The sequence below is a fragment of the Bos mutus genome, unplaced genomic scaffold (genome assembly GCF_027580195.1).
Source record: "Bos mutus isolate GX-2022 unplaced genomic scaffold, NWIPB_WYAK_1.1 CTG202, whole genome shotgun sequence".
NCBI lineage: Eukaryota > Metazoa > Chordata > Mammalia > Artiodactyla > Bovidae > Bos > Bos mutus.
Genome location: NW_027219475.1, coordinates 358,568 through 384,225, shown reverse-complemented (window position 1 = coordinate 384,225; position 25,658 = coordinate 358,568). Strand labels below are relative to the sequence as shown.

At 41.4% G+C, this 25,658-nt stretch overlaps 1 pseudogene; it reads left to right on the top strand.

Moving 5' to 3' along the window:
- The first annotated feature begins 9,321 nt into the window (after positions 1–9,321).
- Positions 9,322–25,658, top strand: part of LOC102273823 (antigen WC1.1-like) — a 137,340-nt pseudogene continuing 121,003 nt past the window's right edge.

Genomic DNA, 25,658 nt, shown 5'->3' with positions numbered 1-25,658 from the left:
GCAGCAGCAGAGGAGAGACACTGAAGAATAAGACACAGTCTTGGCTCTTGATAAGCTCCCACTGTAGAGACAGTAAACAAATTTTTACACACTAAATAGAAACAGCAGTAATTTTAGGCTGGAGGAATTATGAAAAGTTCACAGAGGTGAAAGCTCTGAGCATTTATAAACATGGAAATTTTATGAATTTTATGCCTTGAACATGTATCATGTAGAATTCAAATATGCATAAGTATAATATTCTCTATTTTTGTAACTGACTTCATCTTGTGCACTAGCAAGGGGTGTTTGTGTGGACTGAAAGTCCCATTAAGGTAATACAGACTCTCCCATGTAAAATCCATCACTCAGCTTAGCTTAGGTTCATTGTAGTCATTGTCTTGTCGATTTTCAGTTCCAGTTCCCTGCTAAGATTGGCTTTCCTCTTCATGAGGAGGCATCTTCTCTATCTCCTCCCAAAGGTGCTGTCCGGGATGAAGGGGCTTCTTATTCTCCATTGACAATGGGGAAGTGTCCTTTGTCTGCATGCTGTCACCCAGAATCAGCTTGTCTTTGATTTAGTCGCTTTGATTTGTTCTGGTCTCTGGACATTGGGTGCTGGACCTGTGGAGAAATGTGTGTGCTGTGCTATGGTAAGCTGCTTCCCTCGTGTCCGACTCTTTGTGAGTCTGTGGACCGTAACCCACCAGGCTCCTCTGTCCATGGGATTTCTCCAGGCAAGAATACTAGAGTGGGTTGCCGTGTTCTCCTCCAGGAGAAATGAATGAGGCCAATTCAGGGCCAAGCTCTTTGTTAGATGTTGCTGATCATGGACTGCAAAGGGCTGAATGAGGAGGATGGGCTGGACCTCAGCCAGCTCATGATGATTTATGAATTATCTATCTGTAGTGGACTTGACAATAGGTCCTTCAGAATTTACATATGCCTAAATGTAGTATTTTCTGTTTTTATAATTGATTTCATTTTGCTCACTAGTAAGGGGTATTTGTGTGAATTAAAAGTTTCCATAAAGTTAACACAGACACTCTAATTTAAAATGTGTCCTTCCACTTAATTGGAAGTGATTTTATCACTGAGATAAATAATAATTATCTCAGTGATTCTAGGTGCAAACTCCCTTCCAGAATTGGTTTTTCAGCTTTGTGCAGAAGCTGAAATATATTCTGTTTCTCCTCCCAAGATGGTGCTGGGACAAGGTGGTTTCTTACTCTCCAGGGGCAGAGAGGAAGGGTCCTTAGTCTGCCTGCTCTTCACTTAGAATCTGTTTGTCTTTGATTTAATAGCTTTGATGGACTGGACCTCAGCCAGCTCACAACCTTTCTCTTTCCTTTATGCCCTTGTGATGAAGTGGTTGCTGGTAAAGGATCCTTTACTAATCTTGGGACCATCCAGGCAAGGAACAGAGATGGTGAGAGGAGTCTCCAAATCTTTGGTGTAACAACTTTATTATTTTCTTTAAAGTTGCATAGATAGTTTTTAATTAAAAAATATTTTGTATTTTAGTCACTCTGATTGGTACTGAATATGTCCCTCAAGCAAGGATATTTAATTATCAACTTTCCTAGCAAAGAGATTACTTAACCTCTTAAGCCTTCTTTTTCTCATGATAATTTGGAAATAACAATGCTACATATTGCATTGCTTCCATAAGGCCAATTAAGCAGTTTGCCTAAGTAAAAGAAAGGAATTCTTTCTGTTCTTTACTTCTGCACTTTCAATTAGAATCTGTTACACTGAATATTTTTTATAACAAAATTTTCTTCCTGTTACAGTCATGTGTGGTTTGAATTGAAAGTGAGCCAAATGATAAATATATAAACATCCTGCTCACTTGGCCATATCTGATTAAGACCAGAAGAGGAGGCTTCATGGTGCTCACCTGTCAGTGAGCTGTGGTTTGTCAACTGTATCTTCAGATATACACAGATACTTTCAGCATCTATAGGGTTTTATAACTGGTTGTCTCAGCACTGCTCTGGGAATAGGGTTGTGTTTGTTTTTCGATATTGGAATTTACTGCATTTATTGCAAAAATGTGTTGTATTGAACCGTACATAGCTCATACCATTTGGTAGTGTTGAAATATCATTACAACAAATGATGCAACTTGCACTGGCTGTGAAGTCTTCACAACAAGGTGAATCACATTTTCAAAAGTGTTTTTAATTAGAATGATTTGTATAAAACACCCACCAGAGTGACATTTACTCATTTATTTATTCATAGACGTGGTCTGGAAATTTTAATTAACCAGGCATTAGGGACACAGCACTGAATTAGATGCAGAATTTTTACCAAATATTTTACAGGTTATAAAGTAAAATGAGCAAGTAAACATTTTAATTCCTGAAAGCTCCCAGATGGTAAGGTCGAGGTTCATGAGGAGTAGAATGGGGGCACAGAGAAGGGGCAATGTGTGGAAGGCTCACAACTCTGACTGGCACCAATGACCATCACAGCATGTGGTTCCTGGTTGGGTTCTGACAGCTCCAGTCAAGGCTTCAGGTAACAGAATTGAATTCCTCTTCTAGAGTCCTGGGATTCCCAGGATGGGATGGAGAGTGATGCTGTAACACTGCTTTTCTATCACTGCTACCATATACTACCGTTAGCTAGCAGTTATAATGTGTCTCTGTGTACTCCAGGGGCTGTAGCCCCCCAGACTCCTCTGTCCGTGGAATTTTCAGGCAAGAATCCTGGAGTGGGCTGCCATTTCCTACTATAGGGGATCTAGAGGGAAATGGCATTTCTGACTCAGGGATCGAAACTGAGTCGCCTGCATTGCCAGGTGGGTTCCTTACCACTAGTGCCACCTGCAAAGCCCATAGCAACTATTGCTTACTAATGCCAACTCACGTGTCTTCACCAAAACTGTTATTTAAGGCCCAATCAAAAGCTTCGTTTTACAGACCAAGCCACTACGTAAAGAGTGTAAGAACCCTGTTCAAGGTCACACACATGGTATGTGGCTGAGCTCTGAGTCAGGACAGGGCAGACTGACTCCTGAGTCTATTCTCCTGACCCCTGCACTGCACCCTCTCAAGTTCACTGTGGACACAGCTGGGTTAGTGTCCTCCCTAAAGCTTTCCTCCTTCAAATCTTTGATGAGATTGGACACTGAGATTTCCTTATGTGTCAGAGAAGATGTGCCTTTGTCCGAGAGTGAGTTGGTCCATGCTGACCTGCATTCGCAGTTCTGGGGTACAGGGTGCTGTGGGGCAGCCTGCCAGCCCCAAATTAGCCCCTCCTTTCCAGCCCACCCCTCCCAGTAACGGGGTCTGGAGCCCCTAACAGTGTCTTACCTATGAGATCTCCATCCCGAGGTGAGACTGTGTGTGCCTGTTTTACTAAACACATCCGTGTGTCATCCGGTGGGAGGGATACTGGACTCCAGGAAGCACGTCCTGTGTTCTAGGTGTCTGTCCCGTGGTTTCTGGTGATGCTGTGGAGCCCATAACTGGGTAAGGAATGATGACTCTGGGCCCAGAGGGAGTAGAGCATAAATCTAAATGAGCATTTCCTGGTCCTACTCTGGCACCTGAGTTTACATTCTGGCTCTGATATTTGCAGCCAGTTATTTTCATTAATGTGTTAAGGATCCCGATATAGAAGGAGATAGGGCTCTATCATGGGACCTGGGAGTGGGAGGAACAAATAAGAAGTACGTAATTCTTTTATAATTAGTGGGTTAATATTAGCACATTTAAATAGAGGGAGAAAAGCATATGCTCAATTGTCTTTTCTCCCAAGTCTCAAGGAGGAAGGATGGGCATGGCAGGACAGAGAAGCTATGTCTGCTGACTGGGATGAGGGGTCCTTCCGGTGTGGATGTTACAGGGCTGTGGACTGGCCCACAGCTGCCCTCGTGTTGGCCCCACTGAGACCTTCAGGTGTGGGAAGGGGACGGTGTGAAGTGTTGGTGGGGCCTCTGGGGCGTGTATGTCACAAATGTGTCCTTTCCTCATCTTTGTGCAAATGAAGAGAGTCAGGGTGAGGGGACCTCAGGGTGGGCTTGTGTGGACCACAGGGCTGCCCCATGGGAACTCTGAGCCTGAGAGGGCATGAGGAATGGGGGCAGTGTGTTGGTGACCTTGAGTTTTGAGGTGGGAGCTCTGTTGTGTTTCCCCTAGGCCCTTCTCAGTCTGTACTCACCCCAGTGCTACACTTTGGGGAGCATCTGGCACTTCTCTGATCAGTGGAGACAAAACAAGGCAGCAGTGGCCACACTGGACATCAGCCCCTTCTCCTTGGATCTGTCCCCTCAACCCACCTGGGCTTCTATTCTTGCTCCCACCTTTCCTCTTAAATGCAGAACGGAGGAGGTGGGGTCACTGCTGACTGCAGGCATTATGAACCCCTTCTCTTCTCTGCTTCACTTGCCTCTTCTTTTCTTCTCTTCTCCCTCCCTTGCAGTCACCCTCTAGCAGAAGGCTTTCTATTTCCCTTTCTGTCAGGAGCTGTTCCCTTAAACTATATTTTGCTTCTTTTTTAGTTATCATTTATAAGTGTGTATAGAATGTTACCAAACTAAACTTTCAATATACAAAGGGGGAAAATTTGAAGTTTAGAAACTCTTAGACTTTCTAGTTTCTTCTCAGAACCCCCAAATTCTGTTTTAGAGGGCTAGAGTTGAACGATGACTCCTACTTTCTCTTTATTTCCTTTATATATAAATCTTTTTCTCTCCTGAAGCCTAAATTTGAGACTAGCAGAAAGGGATATTTCATAAAATGAAATGCAATAAACATAAAGGGATTTAGCATATCTAAAATCTCTTATATATAGATACTGTGTCTCTATATCTATGAATATATGCACCAATCTTTCTATTTAACTATCACTGTCATTATCATCAATCCATCAGCCCATCTATCTAATCTATTTCTTTAGGTGTCTATAGTTCTATGCTAATTAATTTATTTATAGTTCAAACAATGAAACTGATGTCTTCATCAATAGACCCTTATAAGATATTTTAATAGGAAAATAATGTTAATCGTGACCCTTAAATAAAACACCAAGCACTTCAATTTTGACTCCCAGCTTCCAGGAATTTGGGATTCCCAGATCTGCCATCATGTGGTGATCCTGTAAACTACACACTTGCAAAACAGCTGCTGTTGCTGCTAAGTTGCTTCAGTCGTGTCTGACTCTGTGTGACCCCATAGACGGCAGCCCACCAGGCTCCCCCGTCCCTGGGATTCTCCAGGCAAGAACACTGGAGTGGGTTGCCATTTCCTTCTCCAATGCATGAAAGTGAAAAGTGAAAGTGAAGTCGCTCAGTCGTATCCGACTCTTTGCCACCCCATGGACTGCAGCCTACCAGGCTCCTCCGCCCATGGGATTCTCCAGGCAAGAACACTGGAGCCCTATACTATCAGACCAGTAGCAGCCATGTAGAAGCAGAAACCTTCAAAGGCTGGACAAGTGCAGTGATACAATGAGTGGGTTACAAACTGACCTTGGACATTCATTGTAAAACTTAATCATGTAAGTATCTGGAACTCAGAAGCTAGAACCACCAAGGACTGTGTAAAGATTCCATGTCTACTTGACTCATAGGCAGGAAGTGAGCCCTGGGAAGGAGGGTGCTTACACAATGGGGGAAGCCATCAGCACAGACATAGCCTCTGCCTGGAAAACTCCCACCCCTACCGCTCCTGGGAGAGACAGTAACCTGGACCTGTAGTTGAGTGAAAGAAAGAGGCTCATTTTTCCTTTTTCTTTTCAAAAAGTTTGAGCAATTTAGAGAATAGATAGACTTTTTGGTGCTTGATGACAATATGGTAAAAAATGCAATATATATGTCATTTGAAAAATGAATTTCCATTCTTCAAACATAATAATTCCTGTTCAGAGTATCAGTTACAAGTAAATAATCTGAAATATGGACAAAATGAATGTGAAAAAAACTTCATGGTAACATTCAGATCAGATCAGATCAGTTGCTCAGTCGTGTCCGACTCTTTGCGACCCCATGAATTGCAGCACACCAGGCCTCCCTGTCAATCACCAAATCCCGGAGTTCACTCAGACTCATGTCCATCAAGTCAGTGATGCCATCCAGCCATCTCATCCTCTGTCGTCCCCTTCTCCTCTTGCCCCCAATCCCTCCCAGCATCAGAGTCTTTTCCAATGAGTCAACTCTTCACATGAGGTGGCCAAACTACTGGAGTTCCAGCTTTAGCATCATTCCTTCCAAAGAAATCCCAGGGCTGATCTCCTTCAGAATGGACTGGTTGGATCTCCTTGCAGTCCAAGGGACTGTCAAGGGTCTTCTCCAACACCACAGTTCAAAAGCATCAATTCTTTGGTGCTCAGCCTTCTTCACAATCCAACTCTCACATCCATACATGACCACAGGAAAAACCATAGCCTTGACTAGACGAACCTTTGTTGGCAAAGTAATGTCTCTGCTTTTGAATATGCTATCTAGGTTGGTCATAACTTTCCTTCCAAGGAGTAAGCGTCTTTTAATTTCATGGCTGCAGTCACCATCTGCAGTGATTTTGGAGCCCCAAAAAATAAAGTCTGACACTGTTTCCACTTTTTCCCCATCCATTTCCCATGAAGTGATGGGACCAGATGCCATGATCTTCGTTTTCTGAATGTTGAGCTTTAAGCCAACTTTTTCACCCTCCACTTTCACTTTCATCAAGAGGCTTTGAGTTCCTCTTCACTTTCTGCCATAAGGGTGGTGTCATCTGCATATCCGAGGTGACTGATATTTCTCCCAGCAATCTTGATTCCAGCTTATGCTTCTTCTAGCCCAGCGTTTCTCATGATGTACTCTTCATATAAGTTAAATAAACAGGGTGACAATATACAGCCTTGACGAACTCCTTTTCCTATTTGGAACCAGTCTGTTGTTCCATGTCCAGTTCTAACTGTTGCTTCCTGACCTGCATACAAATTTCTCAAGAGGCAGATCAGGTGGTCTGGTATTCCCATCTCTTTCAGAATTTTCCACAGTTTATTGTGATCCACACAGTCAAAGGCTTTGGCATAATCAATAAAGCAGAAATAGATGTTTTTCTGGAAATCTCTTGCCTTTTCCATGATCCAGCGGATGTTGGCAATTTGATCTCTGGTTCCTCTGCCTTTTCTAAAGCCAGCTTGAACATCAGGAGGTTCACGGTTCACATATTCCTGAAGCCTGGTTTGGAGAATTTTAAGCATTACTTTACTAGCCTGTGAGATGAGTGCAATTATGCAGTAGTTTGAACATTCTTTGGCATTTCCTTTCTAATTACATAAAAATGAGGCTATGGAATTTTTCTTCCTTCATATCGTTATTCATTTCTTCTTGTCCTTTCTGATAATGATTGATCAATTATCACTATTAAGGAAGCTAACTGTTAATATGTCCTATTCTCAGTAGCATATGAAATGTCTACTGACTGCAACTCTTCATGAAGCAATTGAAATTTTAAAAATGAATGACATTTTAAAAACTCACCCTGGGAACCATAAGTGTCAGATGGGCTGGAAATGACATGAATGTGACCAGAGCATCTTCAAACTGTCCCCTCAGAGAAACCTGAGCCTGGAATGTGCCGGGGTTAGATCGTGGCCTTGTAGGGGAGAGTCAGCCTGAGGCCTGTCCTCCCCTCCATCCCCTCTCCTCCCCCACAGCCAGGGGCCTGGCCTGTGAGCAGGCACTGAGCCCAGTCTGTGTGTCTGTGTTCCCTCTGAACCTGCATCTTCAAACCTTGATGTGCAGAACAACCTGGAGGGACTCTGACACACAGAGGTTATTTGCTAGGCCTGGGTGTGGCCTCAGAACTTTCATTTCTAAGAAGCTTCCAGATCTTACTGGTGCTGCCTAGAGTGACCACAATATAAGGAGCACTGGTCTGAACTGCACCCCCACCTCCAGAGCAAACACCGCACACTCGGTCACCCTTTGGATCAAGGTTGCTCACCTGTTCTCCCTTCTGGGGTAAACATGTAAGGAAGAGGCTAATGGTTCTTGAAGCAGCCTGGACTCCATTTGGGCAGGAACTCCTGGTTCTGAGAACACAGATTGGTCTGAAGGGGATGGCAGGGAACCCCCTGGGTGTGAGTGCCCCCTCAGGAACCCCTCTCCCTGGTGAGAGGCTGGCTGGGAGCATCCAGAGCAATGTCTTGGGCAGCGCAGCATACAGGGTGGGGCCTCTCAGGACCAAGTCTAATGGGAGTTCTTCTGCACACATTCTAATCTCTGCACTGAGCCTGTGTTTTGTGGGAAGAAACATGGTGCAAGTACATCAGCAGGTGGCTCTCGGGGCAGGACTGCTGCCCCTGGGCGGCTGCAAAGAGAAGAGGGATTGGGTCTGTAAATACAGAAGACCACATCCCCTCTCACTCTGCAGAAGAGGAATGTAGCCCAGGTGACATGGGCCTGCTGGACAGAGTGGTCTTAGAGTCTAAGAAAGATCCCTAATGGGAAATGTTAGGTTCAGTCAAAAAGTATTAGTCACTCAGTCATGTCTGACTCTTTGCAACCCCATGGACTGTAACCTACCAGGCTCCTCTGTCTATGGGATTCTCCAGGCAAGAATACTTGAGTGGGTTGTGATTTTCTTCTTCAGGGGATTTTCCCAACCCAGGGATTGAACCTGGGTCTCCTGAATATCAGGCAGATTCTTTACCATCTAAGCCACCAGGGAAGATTCTGTCGAAACCTTCAAAACCCCATGTTATTATGTCCCCTCTGTGCTCCAGGCCCCAGTCTCCAGATCATTCTGAGAATGGATGAAAGACCAGAAATCTCATCCCCTCAACCTGATGTTTCCCACCTTACCCTCTCCATGGTCACTTATGAATACTTGTGCACCTGGTCTTCATTTTCTGCTAACTTGATAAATATTCTTATATTTCAAGACTTCTTGTAGTTCTCTGCTTTTACCCTGAGCTCATGCCAGGGAAGATCAATGCTTGATTCCACCAGAGATATTCTATGGGCCAACTGATACTAGATCCTGACCCTGCGAGACCTCACAGTCTACACTGATCATACAGTGTGATGGGGGAGAGAAAACCACTCATGCCTCCTGATGCAGCTTTTCTACTCCAGTCCAGGTAGTGGGACCACGGAAGCAGGAGGTCAAAGGACCGTGTTGCTCATATAAGGAGATGTTGAAGATTCAGAAGCTCATTGGTGCTCAGAAAGGGGCAGGTGCAGCCTCCGATAGTGCCTGAAATGGTGAGAGGTGTCGCTATTGGCTCTCAGGAGGGAGGTTGTAAGGGGTGGTCTATATATACCCTGGTTGGTACCCTGACACTCCTCACAGGCTGATCCTGCAGCTGGGACTGTGACCTTGAGGACATAGGGTCAGGATGGCTCTGGGCAGACACCTCTCCCTGTGGGGACTCTGTGTCCTCGTCCTCGGCACCATGGTGGGTGGTCAAGGTAAGAGCTGCCCCTCTGTCCTGGTTCACAGCAGGGGAGTAGATGCCTTGGTGAAGAGAAAGGTGTCTGGAGTTCTGGAGCCAAGCCTCAGTGTTTTTGACCAAAAAGGAGCCACGCTGACTGTGAATACTGGTCCCTTTCCTGTGGGGGGTCCACTGATCATAGCGGCAGATTTTATAGAGAAGTGAGGTTTGGTCTGGACCGAGCTAGGTCAGCCTGAGTCACCTCCACTATCTCCCTTGTTCTCAGGGAGCATCTAAGAGTCCCAGTGGCTCCCAGTGTGTGGACGTTCCAGTGACTGACCTCAGTTGGGACTCTGGGCTATTCCCACATGCTCCACGTGCCTGGTGTGTGATCACTGCCCCTGGGTCCCCACATTTCTTGTGCCTATGCTCCTGTAGGCTTTGTGCTTGTGTGTGTCTGCGACGGTAAGGAGTGTGTGTGTGTGCAGTTTGTGTGTGTCCATTTTTGTGCGTGTGAGGCTGAGGGATGAATGTGTGAGGGTATGTGTGTGAGGGTGTGTCAGGAGTATATGAGGGTGTGTGAGGGTGTGTGTGTGAGGAGTATGTGAGAGTGTGTGGAGCCCATCTGTGTGAGAGGAATGGGGCTGCTAAGCAGGGACTGAGCCTGTGAAGCACACAGGGTGCCCACAGGGCTGGGTGTCATGGCCACTGCATGTAACCAGATCATAGATAATAGTGCACCTGCCTGACTCTCTCTGGCTCCTCTCCCCCATTCCCCGGGCTCCCCTCTGCTTGTTGCTGTGTCCGTGCAGCACTGGGCTCTGTGTAGGCTCTCCCTGCTGGCCTCGCCTGTTCCCACCAGGTGTTCATTGTAAAGCAGAGAAGCTGGCAGCCAGGAGAGGGGACCTCTTGTATATAGAGATCAGTTGATGTGCAGCCCCAAATGTATAAGTTCCCGAGTCCCTGTCCTGCTCCCCGTGACCTGTTTTCTGATGTGCTGGGGTCCTGGGATGGTCCTTTCCCCTCCCAGGATCTGCTGTGACTCCATAGGGCACATTTTTTCTCTTTGTGCCCTCTCCTGTCCTTCCCTGGAGCTGGTTTCCCCTGAGTGAGAGGACAGAGGGCATCAGGGCTGGGGCTGTGGAGAATCTGGTCTCCAGCCTGGAGGAGGTGGCTCTCTCAGATGTAGGTGCTGGTCTGGCTGAGAGTGCAGCCCTGTCTCCTCTCAGAGTTCCCTGTGGTCCCCTAGACCTCAGCCTCCAGTCCATAGTTCTCTTTGGGAAGCCCCCTCCCTCCTCGTATCTGCTCCTGTAGTGCTGGGCAGATGCTGAAGAGTCTCCTCTTGAAGGCTTTGGAGGGCAGAGGTGGGTTTTGATCCCCTGGTGGTGGGGAGACAGCATGTGTTCTGATGCAAGGCCCTGACCTTACTAGGAAAACTGTAGGAAGTTTGCTTAGTAATTACTTAAGAAGCAAGAGGGTTTCACCAAAGCAAGCACTGTTTTTAATTTCCCTGAAACAACACTGCTCAGTGTCAACCTACTAAAAAGTTATTCTTGTACCTCATACAACAGTGGACTTGCTCCTTGTAAAACAATAGTCCCAAGCTTTGTGAGCATTTGATGATTTCTGAGCTGGGCATACATTACAGGAGTCTCCACCATGAAATCCATGCTGGACATTGCTGAAAAATGATCCCTTCAAACACAGTTGATGCCTTTAGGCACAAAAACTTAGATCTTCCAAGATTATGCATAATTCAGTATGTATGACTTTGTAACCTGTGTTTTTTAAAACTTACAATGTATTTTGGATTTCTTCCTATATCTTTCTATATTTCTTGTACATATTAAAGCATTTTATTGTAGCATATTATAGTGATGATATGGAAAATTTTAATTGCCTTCAATTATTTCATCATATGTCTTAAATGCTGTGCTATGCTTAGTTGCTCAGTTATGTCTGACTCTTTGCGACCCCATGGACTGTAGCCTGCCAGACTCCTCTGTCCATGGGGATTCTCCAGGCAAGAATACTGGAGTGGGTTGCCATGCCCTCCTCCAGGGGATCTTCCCAACCCAGGGATTGAGCCCAGTTCTCCTGCATTGCAGGCGGATTCTTTACCATCTGAGCCAACAGGGAAGCACAAGAAAACTGGAGCAGGTAGCCTATCCCTTTTCCAGGGTATCTTCCAGACCCAGGAATCAAACAGGGATCTCCTGAATTGCAGGCAGATTCTTTACCAGCTGAGCTATCCAGGAAGCCCCTTTAAATGCAATATACTCACATAATTAGCCATGTTGATCATTTGGTTAGTTTCAGTATTTTTGCTGTTATGAAGAAAGTTGCTCTGAACTTTCTTACATTTAAATGTAAGGACCATCTATGATTGTTTCTCTTAATCACATTCTATAAGTGAAATTGCACTTTTATTTAAAAGACTGTGAATACGTTTAAGGCTTTTGATACACAGAAATTAAAATAGTGCCAGACAGAAATGTTTGCACTGAAGTTTAGTTATCAGACACATGTCTGAGAATGTTAGTTTCCACATAGCCTCAGCAACATTGGCTGTTTATCAAATTTTAATATCTCAGCCATTTTTTTTTAACAGAACTGGTCTATAATAGCTAATATAGTCCTTCATTTTTAAATTACTTGCTCAGGACATTTGTCGTTTTTAACTTGAGATGTTGGTCATTTTTGTCCATATTTATGTTGGAGCTCTTAATACTATAACTGTTGCTATCTGCACACCTAGGTACTTACACCACATTCACTTACATGAACTCCGTTGAGTGCCCAAGAATCTTACAAGCCTGACTGTATATTTTATCTTAAAAAATGGATCAGAAAATTGAGGCAAAGCAAAGTTAATCACTTGCCCAAGGTGAGAAAAGTGTAATTAGTGGAGGTAAGATTTGAACCTGAGCAGTTTGGGTCCAGAGTCCTTGTCCCTTTTGAATTTTTCCATTATAAGCTGCAGTTATTTCTCCCAGTTTGTTGTTTTCATTTTATCTTCCCTTTGCTTTTAGATTCTTGGAAGTTTCTGATATTAGTCATGCATAAAATTTCCCTTTTGGGGGCTTCTGTTTTCAGAGCTTGTTAAAGTTCTCCAGTTCAAGTTTAAATAAATCAATTTGTTTTTATGCTAACAATTATATATATATATATGTGTATATATATATATATATATATATATATATATATATATATATATATAACATAGGCCTCCTAGGTGGTGCTAGTGGTAAAGAACCTGCCTGCCAATACAGGAGACAAAGAGATGAGAGTTTGATCTTTGGGTCTGAAAGATCCCCTGGAGAAGGACACGGCAAACCATTCCAGTATTCTTGCCTGGAGAATTCTATGGACAGAAGAACCTTGTGGGTTACAGTCCATGGGGTTGTAAAGAGTTGGACAAGACTGAGCAGCTAACAGACATAAACTTGGTGGACCTTAGTCCTCTGATCAGGGTTTGAACCTGGGTCCTTGGCAGTGGAAGTACACAGTCCTAACCACTGGAATGCTAGGGAATTCCCATGACAAGGCTTTTAAGATTGACTTTCTTGGCAATGTTTTAAGTTTACAATCTCATATTTTTAACTACAGTCACATGTACATTTCATCACCAGTCATGTTATAACTTAAAGTACCTTCTGACCATTTTCTCCCTTTCCCCATGCTACTCCCTTGCCCAGGAAACCACCAATTAATCTTTTTCTATGAGTTTGACTTTTAAGTTTTTTTTAAATTTTATATTGGAGTATAGTTGATTAACAATGATGTGCTAGTTGTAGGTGTATAGCAAAGTGATTCAGTTATATCCATACAAGTATCTATTCTTTTTCAAATTTTTTTCCCATTTAGATTGTTATAGGATATTGAGCCATGTACCCTGTGCTATATGGTATGTCCTTTTTAGTTATTAATTTTAAATATAGTAGTGTGTACAGGTCAATCAAACTTGGTTTTTTTAGATTACACGTGTAAGTGAGATCATAGAGTACTTGTCTTTATCTGACATTTCATTCAGCATAATGCCCTCAAGATCCATCCACGTTGTCCCAAAAGGCAAATTTTCCTATATTTTTGTAGCTGAAGAGTTATTTCACTGTGTGTATCTATATGTATAATTTCTATGCTTATACCCACATCTTTATCTATAGAGATATGTGTGTCTCTATTTATCACATTTTCTTGATCCTTTTAATGGTCAGTGAACACTTAGGTTGTTTCCATGTCTTGGTTGTTGTGAATAATGGTGTAATAAATATGAGAGTGCAACCATGTCTTCAAGATCATGCTTTCATTTTTTAGATATGTACCTGAAGTGGGGTTTCTGGCTAACATAGTAGTTCCATTTTTAGTTTTTTGAGGAACATCCATACTGCTTTCTATAGTGGCTATACCAGTTGACATTCTCAACAACATCTTACAAGTTTTCCTTCTCTATATCCTTGCCAATACTTGCTGTTTCTTGTGTTTTTGATAATAGCCACTCTTAAGAGGTGTCAAGCAATAGTTCATTGTGATTGTGATTTGCATTTTCCTGATGATTAGTGATATTGAGCACTTTTTCAGGTACCACTTCTATATCTTCTTTGGGAAAATGTGTATATCCTTTGCCCACTTAAAAATTTAAATTATTTAAATTTAAATTATTTGACATTGAGTCATATGGGTTCCTTACATATTTTGGATATTAACTCCTCATGAAATATATGATTTGCAAGTGATTTTTTTCCACCCCATAGATTACCTTTTCATTTTGTATACTGTTTCTTCTGTTCTACAGGAGATTTTTAGGTTGATGTTGATGTGGTCCCACTGTTTATTTTGATTTTGTGGCTTATACTCTAGGTGTCATACCTAAGAAATCATTATCAAGATCCACAGCCAGGAGCCTTTCCCCTATGTTTTCTTCTAGGAGTTTTATGATTTCAGGTCTTAAATAGATTTATGTATTTGATATATTTTGAGACTTTTTTTTCTGTAGTATTAAGATAGGGATCTAATTTCCTTCTTTTGCATGTAAACAACCAGTTTTCTTAACAGCATTTACTGAAAAGAAAATCTTTTCCTCACTGAATATTTTTGGTTCCCTTATAAAACATTCATTGACTACATGCATGGGTTTATTTCTGGGTAGTCAATTCTCTTAATAGCTCTATGTGTCTATTTTCATGCCATCACCAAAACACTTGATTACTAGCTATGTAATGCAGTTTGAAATTAGGAAGTGTGATACCTCCAGCTTTTTTTTTTTTTTTTTGGTGGACCATTTATTAAAGATATATTTATTTTTAATCAGTTCAGTTCAGTCGCTCAGTCGTGTCCGTCTCTTTGCTACCCCATGAATTGCAGCACTCCAGGCCTCCCTGTCCATCACCAACTCCCAGAGTTCACTCAAACTCATGTCCATCGAGCATCAAATCTTATTGGGGCACACGGACTGTTTTATCTTTTTTTTTTTGCAGCATGTGGGATCTTTAGTTACCACTGAGTATGAACTCTTGGTTGTGGCATGTAGGATCTCAGTCACAGCCTGGGCTTCTCTAGTTGCAGGGCAGGGGCTTTGAGTGTGGGCTTAGTTGCCCTGAGGTATGTGGGATCTTTGTTCTCCAACCAGGGTTTGAACTTGCATCCCCTGCATTGGAAGGTAGATTCTTTTTTTTAATTTTAATTTTGTAATTTTGTTTTTTTTTTTTTTTTTTTAAATTTTAAAAATCACATGCTCCCCATCCTGAACCCTCCTCCCTCCCAACCTCCCCATACCATCCCCTGGGCCTTCCCAGTGCACCAGCCCCAAGCATCCAGCATCGTGCACTGAACCTGGACTGGCATCTCGTTTCATACATGACATTTCACATGTTTCAATGACATTCTCCCAAATCTTCCCACCCTCTCCCACAGAGTCCATAAGACTGTTCTATACATCAGTGTCTCTTTTGCTGTCTCGCATACACCGGGTTATCGTTACCATCTTTCTAAATTCCATATACATGCGTTAGTATACTGTATTTATGTTTTTCCTTCTGGCTTACTTCACTCTGTATAATAGTCTCCAGTTTCATCCACCTCATTAGAACTGATTCAAATGTATTCTTTTTAATGGCTGAGTAATACTCCATTGTGTATATGTACCACAGCTTTCTTATCCATTCATCTGCTGATGGACATCTAGGTTGCTTCCATGTCCTGGCTATTATAAACAGTGCTGCGATGAACATTGGGGTACACGTGTCTCTTTCCTTCTGGTTTCCTCAGTGTGTATGCCCAGCAGTGGGATTGCTGGATCATAAGGCAGTTCTATTTCCAGTTTTTTAAGGAATCTCCACACTGTTCTCCATAGTGGCTGTACTAATTTGCATTCCCACCAACAGTGTAAGAGGGTTCCCTTTTCTCCACACCCTCTCCAGCATTTATTATTTGTAGACTTTTGGATCGCAGCCATTCTGACTGGTGTGAAATGGTACCTCATAGTGGTTTTGATTTGCATTTCTCTGATAAAGAGTGATGTTGAACATCTTTTCAAGTGTTTGTTAGCCATCTGTATGTCTTCTTTGGAGAAATGTCTATTTAGATCTTTGGCCCATTTTTTGATTGGGTCATTTATTTTTCTGGAGTTGAGCTGTAGGAGTTGCTTGTATATTTTTGAGATTAGTTGTTTGTCGGTTGCTTCATTTGCTATTATTTTCTCCCATTCTGAAGGCAGTCTTTTCACCTTGCTAATAGTTTCCTTTGATGTGCAGAAGCTTTTAAGTTTAATTAGGTCCCATTTGTTTATTTTTGCTTTTATTTCCAATATTCTGGGAGGTGGGTCATAGAGGATCCTGCTGTGATGTATGTCAGAGAGTGTTTTGCCTATGTTCTCCTCTAGGAGTTTTATAGTTTCTGGTCTTATGTTGAGATCTTTAATCCATTTTGAGTTTATTTTTGTATATGGTGTTAGAAAGTGTTCTAGTTTCATTCTTTTTACAAGTGGTTGACCAGATTTCCCAGCACCACTTGTTAAAGAGATTGTCTTTAATCCACTGTATATTCTTGCCTCCTTTGTCAAAGATAAGGTGTCCATATGTGCGTGGATTTATCTCTGGGCTTTCTATTTTGTTCCATTGATCTGTATTTCTGTCTTTGTGCCAGTACCATACTGTCTTGATAACTGTGGCTTTGTAGTAGAGCCTGAAGTCAGGTAGGTTGATTCCTCCAGTTCCATTTTTCTTTCTCAAGATCACTTTGGCTATTCGAGGTTTTTTGTATTTCCATACAAATTGTGAAATTATTTGTTCTAGCTCTGTGAAGAATACTGTTGGTAGCTTGATAGGGATTGCATTGAATCTATAAATTGCTTTGGGTAGTATACTCATTTTCACTATATTGATTCTTCCAATCCATGAACATGGTATATTTCTCCATCTATTAGTGTCCTCTTTGATTTCTTTCACCAGTGTTTTATAGTTTTCTATATATAGGTCTTTAGTTTCTTTAGGTAGATATATTCCTAAGTATTTTATTCTCTTCGTTGCAATGGTGAATGGAATTGTTTCCTTAATTTCTCTTTCTGTTTTCTCATTATTAGTGTATAGGAATGCAAGGGATTTCTGTGTGTTGATTTTATATCCTGCAACTTTACTATAATCATTGATTAGTTCTAGTAATTTTCTGGTGGAGTCTTTAGGGTTTTCTATGTAGAGGATCATGTCATCTGCAAATAGTGAGAGTTTTACTTCTTCTTTTCCAATTTGGATTCCTTTTATTTCTTTTTCTGCTCTGATTGCTGTAGCCAAAACTTCCAAAACTATGTTGAGTAGTAATGGTGAAAGTGGGCACCCTTGTTTTGTTCCTGACTTTAGAGGAAATGCTTTCAATTTTTCACCATTGAGGATAATGTTTTTTTAATTTTAATTTTAATTTTGTAATTTTGTATTGGGGTATAGCCAGTTAACAATGTTGTGGTAGTTTCAGGAGAACAGTGAAGAGACTCAGCCATACATATACATGTACTCATTCTCCCCTAAACTCCCCTCCCATTCAGGGTACCACATAACACTGAGCAGAGTTCTCTGTGCTGTAGAGTAGGTCCTTGCATATCCATTTAAAGTACAGCAATGTGTACATGTCTGTCCCAAATTTCCTAACTATCCCTCCCCCATCCTTCCTCCCAGCAACCACAGGTTCATTCTCTAAGTCTGTGAGTCTCTTTCTGTTTCGTATGTTCATTTGTATCATTTCTTTTTAGATTCCACATATAAAGGATGGCATACAATATTTTTCCTTCTATGTCTGACTTTCTTCACTAAGTATGACAATCTCTAGGTCCATCCATATTGCTGCAAATGGCATTATTTCATTCTTTTAAATGGCTGAGTAATATTCCATTGTATATATGTTCCACATCTTCTTTATCAATTCCTCTGTCAATTGACATTTAGGTTGCTTCCATGTCTTGGTTATTGTAAACAGTACTATCCTTTTGGATTATGTTTTTATCTGAATATATGCCCAGGAGTGGGATTTCAGGGTCATATGGTAGCTCTATTTTTAGCTTTTTAAGGAACCTCCATACTGTTCTCTATAGTGGCTGGACCTACTTACATTCCCACTAACAGTGTAGGAGGGTCCCCTTCTTCCTACACCCTCTCCAGCATTTATCATTTGTAGATTTTTTGATGATAACCATTCTGGCTGGTGTGAAGTAATACCTCATTGTAGTTTTGATTTGAATTTCTCTAATAATTAGTGATATTGAACATCTTTTCAGATGGGAAGGTAGATTTTTAACCACTGGACCACCGGGGAATTTCCCTGATATGGACCATTTTTAAAGTCTTCATTGAATTTGTTAGAATATTGCTTCTGGTTTTTTTTTTTTTTTTCCCTTTGGCCACAAGGCTTTTGGGATCTTAGCTCCCTGACAAGGAATTTAACCCACACCCTCTGCAATGGAAGCAAAGTCTTAATCACTGAGCTGCCAGGGAAGTCCCTCCAGCTTTATTTTTTGTTTGTTCTTTGCTTCACTAGGTCTTCATTGTTTCACGTGGGCTTTCTGCAGCTGTGGCGACTGGGGGCTACTTTTCCTTGTGGTTCATAAGCTTCTCATTGAGGTGGCTTCTCTGGTCATAGAATATGGGCTCTAGGCAAGTGGCCATCAGTAGTTGTGGCTTTTGGGTTGCAGAGCGCAGGCTCAGTAGTTGTGGCGCATGGGCTTAGTGGTTTCCCCACATGTGGAAGCTTCCTGGACCAGGGATTGAACTGAGAGGTTGTTGCTGAGCTGTGAAGGACTCCAGGATTCTTGGCCTCTGGAGGAGAGGAATTCAATCTGGGGTCAGTGACTAGGCTTGATCACTCAGAGCTTTTGTATAATATAGTTTTATTAAAGTATAAAAGAGATAGAGAAAGTTTCTGACATAGACTTCAGAAGAGGGCAGAAAGAGTGCCCCCCTGCTAGTCTTTAGCAGGAAGTTATATACCAACTAGCAGACTACTAGTTGGAGAAAGGAAATGTTTCATAACTCAGAGAATGGCACCGGGCCCCTCACCAACAACATGCATTTTGAGATAAGACTGGCACAAGATGAGTCATTCCAGGCCATAAAACAATTGACATGAATTTTGAAGAAAGGTAGGTTTCCAAGCAAATACATAGTCTCATTAACAAAGCTAAAGAGAACATTTGCATGAGCAAAACATACTGTCTTGTTGAGTAAAGCATACTAGTTTGTCAAGTCCATTCTTAGTCTTTGGGGGAAATGCCTTGAAGAAAAACAGAATCTAAGGTATATACTTAGCTCATTAACATAACTTAAAAATATTTCCATAAGAATAACACATTGGTTAGCTCAAGGTTTGAGAAACGTTAAGCTCAGGTGAAATAAGGTGTCATCAGTGGCAACAAAGAATTTTAAAATAAACCTCCTTTTAATTTTGTATAGAGAAGGGAAGAAATCTGACGCTTGCAGTTTGTTCCCTTCTGTTGCTTAAGAGAGAGATAAAAAACGTCTGACATTTGCAGCCTATTTCCTCTGATTAGGGGCCCCTAGCCTTCCTGCCTGTTACCCTCTCAAAACCCATGTCCCCCGCATTGGCAGGGGGCTTCTCAACCATTGGACCACCAGGGAAGTCCCCTATAATTTTATTTTCATTTTCTCTTCTCATCATAAAGACTGCTTTGGCTGTTGGAACTTTTATGGTTTGACACAAATCTTAGGATTTTTTTTTTCTGTTTCTGTGAAAAATACTATTGGAATTGCTTTGAATCTATAGATGACTATGGAGTATGGATATTTTAACAAGATTAATTCTTACATCTGTGAACATGGGATAGCTTTCCATTTTATTTGTGTCTTCTTCAATTTCTTTCAAGTCATTACTTTTATTGCATAGCTCTTTCATCTTATGGTTAAATTTATTCTTAATATTTTATTACTTCTTGTGCAATTTTAATGAGATTATGCACCCCCCCACTTCCCACTGAATGTTCCCTTGTGTAGAAATGCAACTGATTTCTGTAGATTGATTTTGCCTCCTGTGACTTTATTAAATTTATTAGTTCTAACAGTACCTTTTTTGGAATAGCATTAGAGCTTTCTATATATAATATCATATCATCTGCAATGGAGATAATTTTATTCTTCCTTCTCAATTTGGATGCCTTTTATTTCTTTTTGTTTAGTTGTTCTGGCTGGGATTTCCAGTACTATGTGGATTAAGAATGGTAACAGCAAATAATCTTGTGTTGTTCCTGATCTTAGAGAAAAAATGAGTGTGATGCTAACTATGGGTTTCTCATATAAAATTTATATTATGTTGAGGATTGTCCCTTCTATATTAATTATTTGAGAGTTTAAAAATTACAGATGTTGAATTTTGTCAAATACCTTTTGTGCATCTAGTGAGATGCTCATATGATTTTTCTCTTTCATTCTATTAATGTGGTTGGTATATGACATTTATTGATTTACACATGTTGAACCATTCTAAGTATCCATCTCACTTGATCATAATATATAATTTTTAAAGGTGTTGTTCAATTCAGTTGGCTAAATTTGTTGAGAAATTTGGCATTTATATTAATCAGGGACATTGGTTTGTAATTTTCTTTTCTTGTAGTTCTCTTACACAGCATTAGTATCAGGCTAATGCTGGCCATGTAAAATGATTTTGGGACTTAGGGAGTTCTTCAAGTTTTCGAAGAGTTTAAAAAGAATAGGTGCTATTTCTTGTCTATATATTTGATAGAATTCACCAATGAAAACACCTGAGCTGTTTTTCTAAGTTATACAAATTATTGGCATATATTTGTTATAGTAGTCTCTCATGATTCATATTCTATAGTATCAGTTTTAATGTCCCCTGTCTCTTATCTAAATTTATTTGGGCCTTCTAATTTTCTTTCTTAGTCTATCTGAAGGTTTATCATTTTTCTTTATTTTTTCAAAGAACTAACTCTTAGTTTTGTCAATTTTTTTCTATCATTTTCCTCTACTCTGTTTCATTTATTTTTTGCCTAATCTTTATTTTTTTCTTCCCTCTGCTAGTTTTTGGTTTATTTTTTTCTTGTCTTCTAGTTCTAGAAGTGCAGTGTTGTTGTTGTTCAGTCATTAAGTCATGTCTGACACTTTGTGACCCCCATGGATGGCAATACAACAGTCTTCTTGGTCCTCCAATATCTCCTGGAGTTTGTTCAAATTCATATTCAGATGCTGGGAAGGATTGAGGGCAGGAGGAGAAGGGGAACATAGGATAAGATGGTTGGATTGCATCACCGACTCAATGGACATGGGTTTGGGTGGACTCTGGGAGTTGGTGATGGACAGGGAGGCCTGGCGTGCTGTGGTTCATGGGGTCACAAAGAGATGGACACGACTGAGTGATTGAACTGAACTGAACTGAACTAACTCATTCTCTGCCACCCTCTTCTCCTTTTGCTTCAATCTTTCCCAGCATCAGAGTATTTTCCAATGTGTTGGCTCTGTGCATCAGATGGCCAAAGTATTGGAGCTTTAGTTTCAGCAACAATCTTTCCAGTGAATATTCAAGGTTGATTTCCTTTAGAGTTTACTAGTTAATCTCCTTGTAGTCCAAGGGACTCTCAGGAGTCTTCTCCAGCCCCACAATTTGAAAGCATCAATTCTTTGGCACTTAGCTTTCTATGTGGTCCATTGCTCACAGCCATACATGACTACTGGAAAAACCAAAATTTTGGCTATGCAAACCTTTATTAGCAACATGATGTCTCTGTTTTTTAGTATGCTATCTAGGTTTTTCATAGCTTTTCTTCCAAGGAGCAAGCATCTTTAAATGTCATGGCTGCAGTCACTGTCTGCAATGATTTTGGAGCCCAAGAAAAGAAAATCTGTCACTGCTTCCACTTTCCCCGCTTCTATTTGCCATGAAGTGATGGGACTAGATGCCATAATCTTAGTTTTTTGAATGTTGAGTTTTGAACCAGCACTCTTGTCTTTCATTCTCATCAAGAGGCTCTACAGTTCTTCCTCGCTTTCTGCCGATAGAGTGATATCATGTGCATATCTGAGGTTGTTGATATTTCTCCAGGAAAACTTGATTCCAGCTTGTAATTCATCCAGTCTGATATTTCGCATGATATACTCTTCATGTGGGTTAAATAAGCAGGGTGACAATATACAGCGTTGTTGAACTCCTTTTCCAATTTTGAACCAGTCCATTGTTCCATCAGATCAGATCAGTCGCTCAGTCGTGTCCGACTCTGCGACCCCATGAATCGCAGCACGCCAGGCCTCCCTGTCCATCACCAACTCCCGGAGTTCACTGAGACTCACGTCCATCGAGTCAGTGATGCCATCCAGCCATCTCATCCTCTGTCGTCCCCTTCTCCTCCTGCCCCCAATCCCTCCCAGCATTAGAGTCTTTTCCAATGAGTCAACTCTTCGCATGAGGTGGCCAAAGTACTGGAGTGTCAGCTTTAGCATCATTCCTTCCAAAGAAATCCCAGGGCTGATCTCCTTCAGAATGGACTGGTTGGATCTCCTTGCAGTCCAAGGGACTCTCAAAAGTCTTCTCCAACACCACAGTTAAAAGCATCAATTCTTTGGCGCTCAGCCTTCTTCACAGTCCAACTCTCACATCCATTCATGACCACAGGAAAAACCATAGCCTTGACTAGACGAACCTTTGTTGGCAAAGTAATGTCTCTGCTTTTGAATATGCTATCTAGGTTGGTCATAACCTTCCTTCCAAGGAGTAAGCATCTTTTAATTTCATGGCTGCAGTCACCATCTGCAGTGATTTTGGAGCCCAGAAAAATAAAGTCTGACACTGTCCACTGTTTCCCCATCTATTTCCCATGAAGTGGTGAGACCGGATGCCATGATCTTCGTTTTCTGAATGTTGAGCTTTAAGCCAACTTTTTCACTCTCCACTTTCACTTTCCTCAAGAGGCTCTTTAGTTCTTCTTCACTTTCTGCCATAAGGGTGGTGTCATCTGCATATCTGAGGTTATTGATATTTCTCCTGGCAATCTTGATTCCAGCTTGTGTTTCTTCCAGTCCAGCGTTTCTCATGATGTACTCTGCATGTAAGTTAAATAAACAGGGTGACAATATACAGCCTTGACAAACTCCTTTTCCTATTTGGAACCAGTCTGTTGTTCCATGTCCAGTTCTAACTGTTGCTTCCTGACCTGCATACAAATTTCTCAAGAGGCAGATCAGGTGGTCTGGTATTCCCATCTCTTTCAGAATTTTCCACAGTTTATTGTGATCCACACAGTCAAAGGCTTTGGCATAGTCAATAAAGCAGAAATAGATATTTTTCTGGAACTCTCTTGCTTTTTCGATGATCCAGCGGATGTTGGCAATTTGATCTCTGGTTCCTCTGCCTTTTCTAAAACCAGCCATTGTTCCATATCCAGTTCTAACTGTTGCTTCTTGATCTGCATACACAGATTTCTCAGGAGGCAGGTAGGTGGTCTGGTATTCCCATCTCTTTAAGAATGTTCCAGAGTTTGTTGTGATCTGTGGTCAAAGGCTTTAGTGTAGTCAATGAAACAGAGGTAAATGTTTTTCTGGAATTCCCTTGCTTTCTCTATGATTCAGTGAATGTTGACAATTTAATCTCTGATTCCTCTGCCTTTTCTAAATCCAGCTTGTACATCTGAAAGTTCTTGCTTCATGTACTGCTAAAGCCTAGCTTAAAGGATTTTGAGCATAACCTTACTAGCATGTGAAATGAGTGCAATTGTATGACAGTTTGAACATTCTTTGTTACTGCCCTTCTTTGGGGTTGAAATGAAAACTGGTCTTTTCCAGTCCTGTGGCCACTGCTGAGTTTTCCAAACTTGCCGACAAATTGAGTGCAGCACTTTAACAGAATCATCTTTTAGGATTTTTACATAGCTCAACAGGAATTCCATTACCTCCACTAGCTTTGTTCGTACTAATGCTTCATAAAGCCCGCTTGACTTCATACTCCAGAATGTCTGGCTCTGGGTGAATGAGAACACTATTGTGGTTATCCAGGTCATTAAGACCTTTCTATATCGTTCTTCTGTGTTTTCTTGCTGCCTCTTCTTAAATCTCTTTTGCTTCTGGTAGGTCCTTACCATTTCTGACTTTATCATGCCCATCCTTGTATGAAATGTTTGTTTGATAGCTCTAATTTTCTTGAAGAGATCTCTAGTCTTTCCCATTCTATTGTTTTCCTCAATGTCTTTGCATTGTTCATTTAAGAAGGTGTTCTTAACTCTCCTTGCTCTTTTCTAGAACTCTGCATTCAGTTTGGTACATCTTTCCCTTTTTCCTTTGCCTTTTACTTCTCTTTGTTCCTCAGCTATTTGTTAAACTTCCTCACATAACCACTTTGCCTTCTTGCATTTCTTTTTCTTTGGGATGACTTTTGTCACTGCCTCCTATACAATGTTACAAACTTCTGTTCATAGTTCTTCAGGCACTCTGTCTACCAGATCTAGCCCCTTGAATTTATTTTTCACTTTCCCTGTACAATCATAAAGGATTTGATTTAGGTTGTACCTGAATGGCCTAGTGGTTTTCTCTACTTTCTTCAATTTGAGGCTGATTTTGCAATAAGGAACTGATGGTCCGAGTCACAGTCAGCTCCAGGTCTTTCTTTTGCTGACTGTTTAGAGCCTCTCCATCATCAGCTGCAAAGAACATAATCAATTTGATTTTGGTATTGACCATCTGGTGTTGTCCACATGTACAGTTATCTCTTGGTATTTTGGGAAAAGGGTGTTTGTTTTGACCAGCGTGTTGTCTTGACAAAACTGTTGTCCTTTGCCCTGCTTCATTTTGTACCCCAAGGCCAAAATTATCTGTTACTCCAGGTGTAATGTTAGGTTGTATATTTAAGATCATTCTTTTTTTCTTAATGTGTGCATTTGTCAATATAAATTTCCCTCTTAGAATTGGTTTTGCTGCATTCCATAGTGTTGCTATGTATGTTTCCACTTACTGTCTCAGGATATATATTTTTTTTTTCAGTTTTTTTTGTTGTTTTATTATTACTATTATTATTATTTTACCTTACAATATTGTATTGGTTTTGGCATACATCAACATGCATCCACCACGGGTGTACATGTGTTCCCTATGCTGAACCCCCCTCTCACCTCCCTCCGCATACCATCCCTCTGGGTCATCCCAGTGCACCAGCCCCAAGCTTCCTGTATCCTGCATCGAACCTGGACTGGCGATTCATTTCTTATATGATATTATACATGTTTTAATGCCATTCTCCCAAATCATCCCCCACCCCGACAGAGTCCATAAGACTGTTCTATACATCTGTGTCTCTTTTGCTGTCTCGCATGCAGGGTTGTCATTACCATCTTTCTAAATTCCATATATATAGTACAGCCACTATGGAGAACAGTGTGGAGATTCCTTAAAAAACTGGAAATAGAACTGCCATACAACCCAGCAATCCCACTACTGGGCATACACACTGAGAAAACTCAGGATATATTTTTAAAAATTTATTTGTGTATTTATTTTTGGCTGCACTTGGTCTTCATCGCTGCATGTGGGCTTTCTTTAGTTGTAGTGAGTGAAAGCCACTCTTAGTGGAGGTGCTAGGGCTTCTCATTGTAGTGGCTTTTCTTTTTGTGGAATGAGGGCTCTAGGGCACTTGGGCTTCAGTAGTTGCAACCCACAAGCTCCAGAGCACAGGCTCAGTAGTTGTGGCACACAGGCTTAGTTGCCCCATGGCATGTGGCATCTTCCTGGACCAGGGATCAAACCCTGGCCACTGCACTGGCAGGTGGATTCATAACCATTGGACCACCAGGGAAAGTTGCTCAGTGT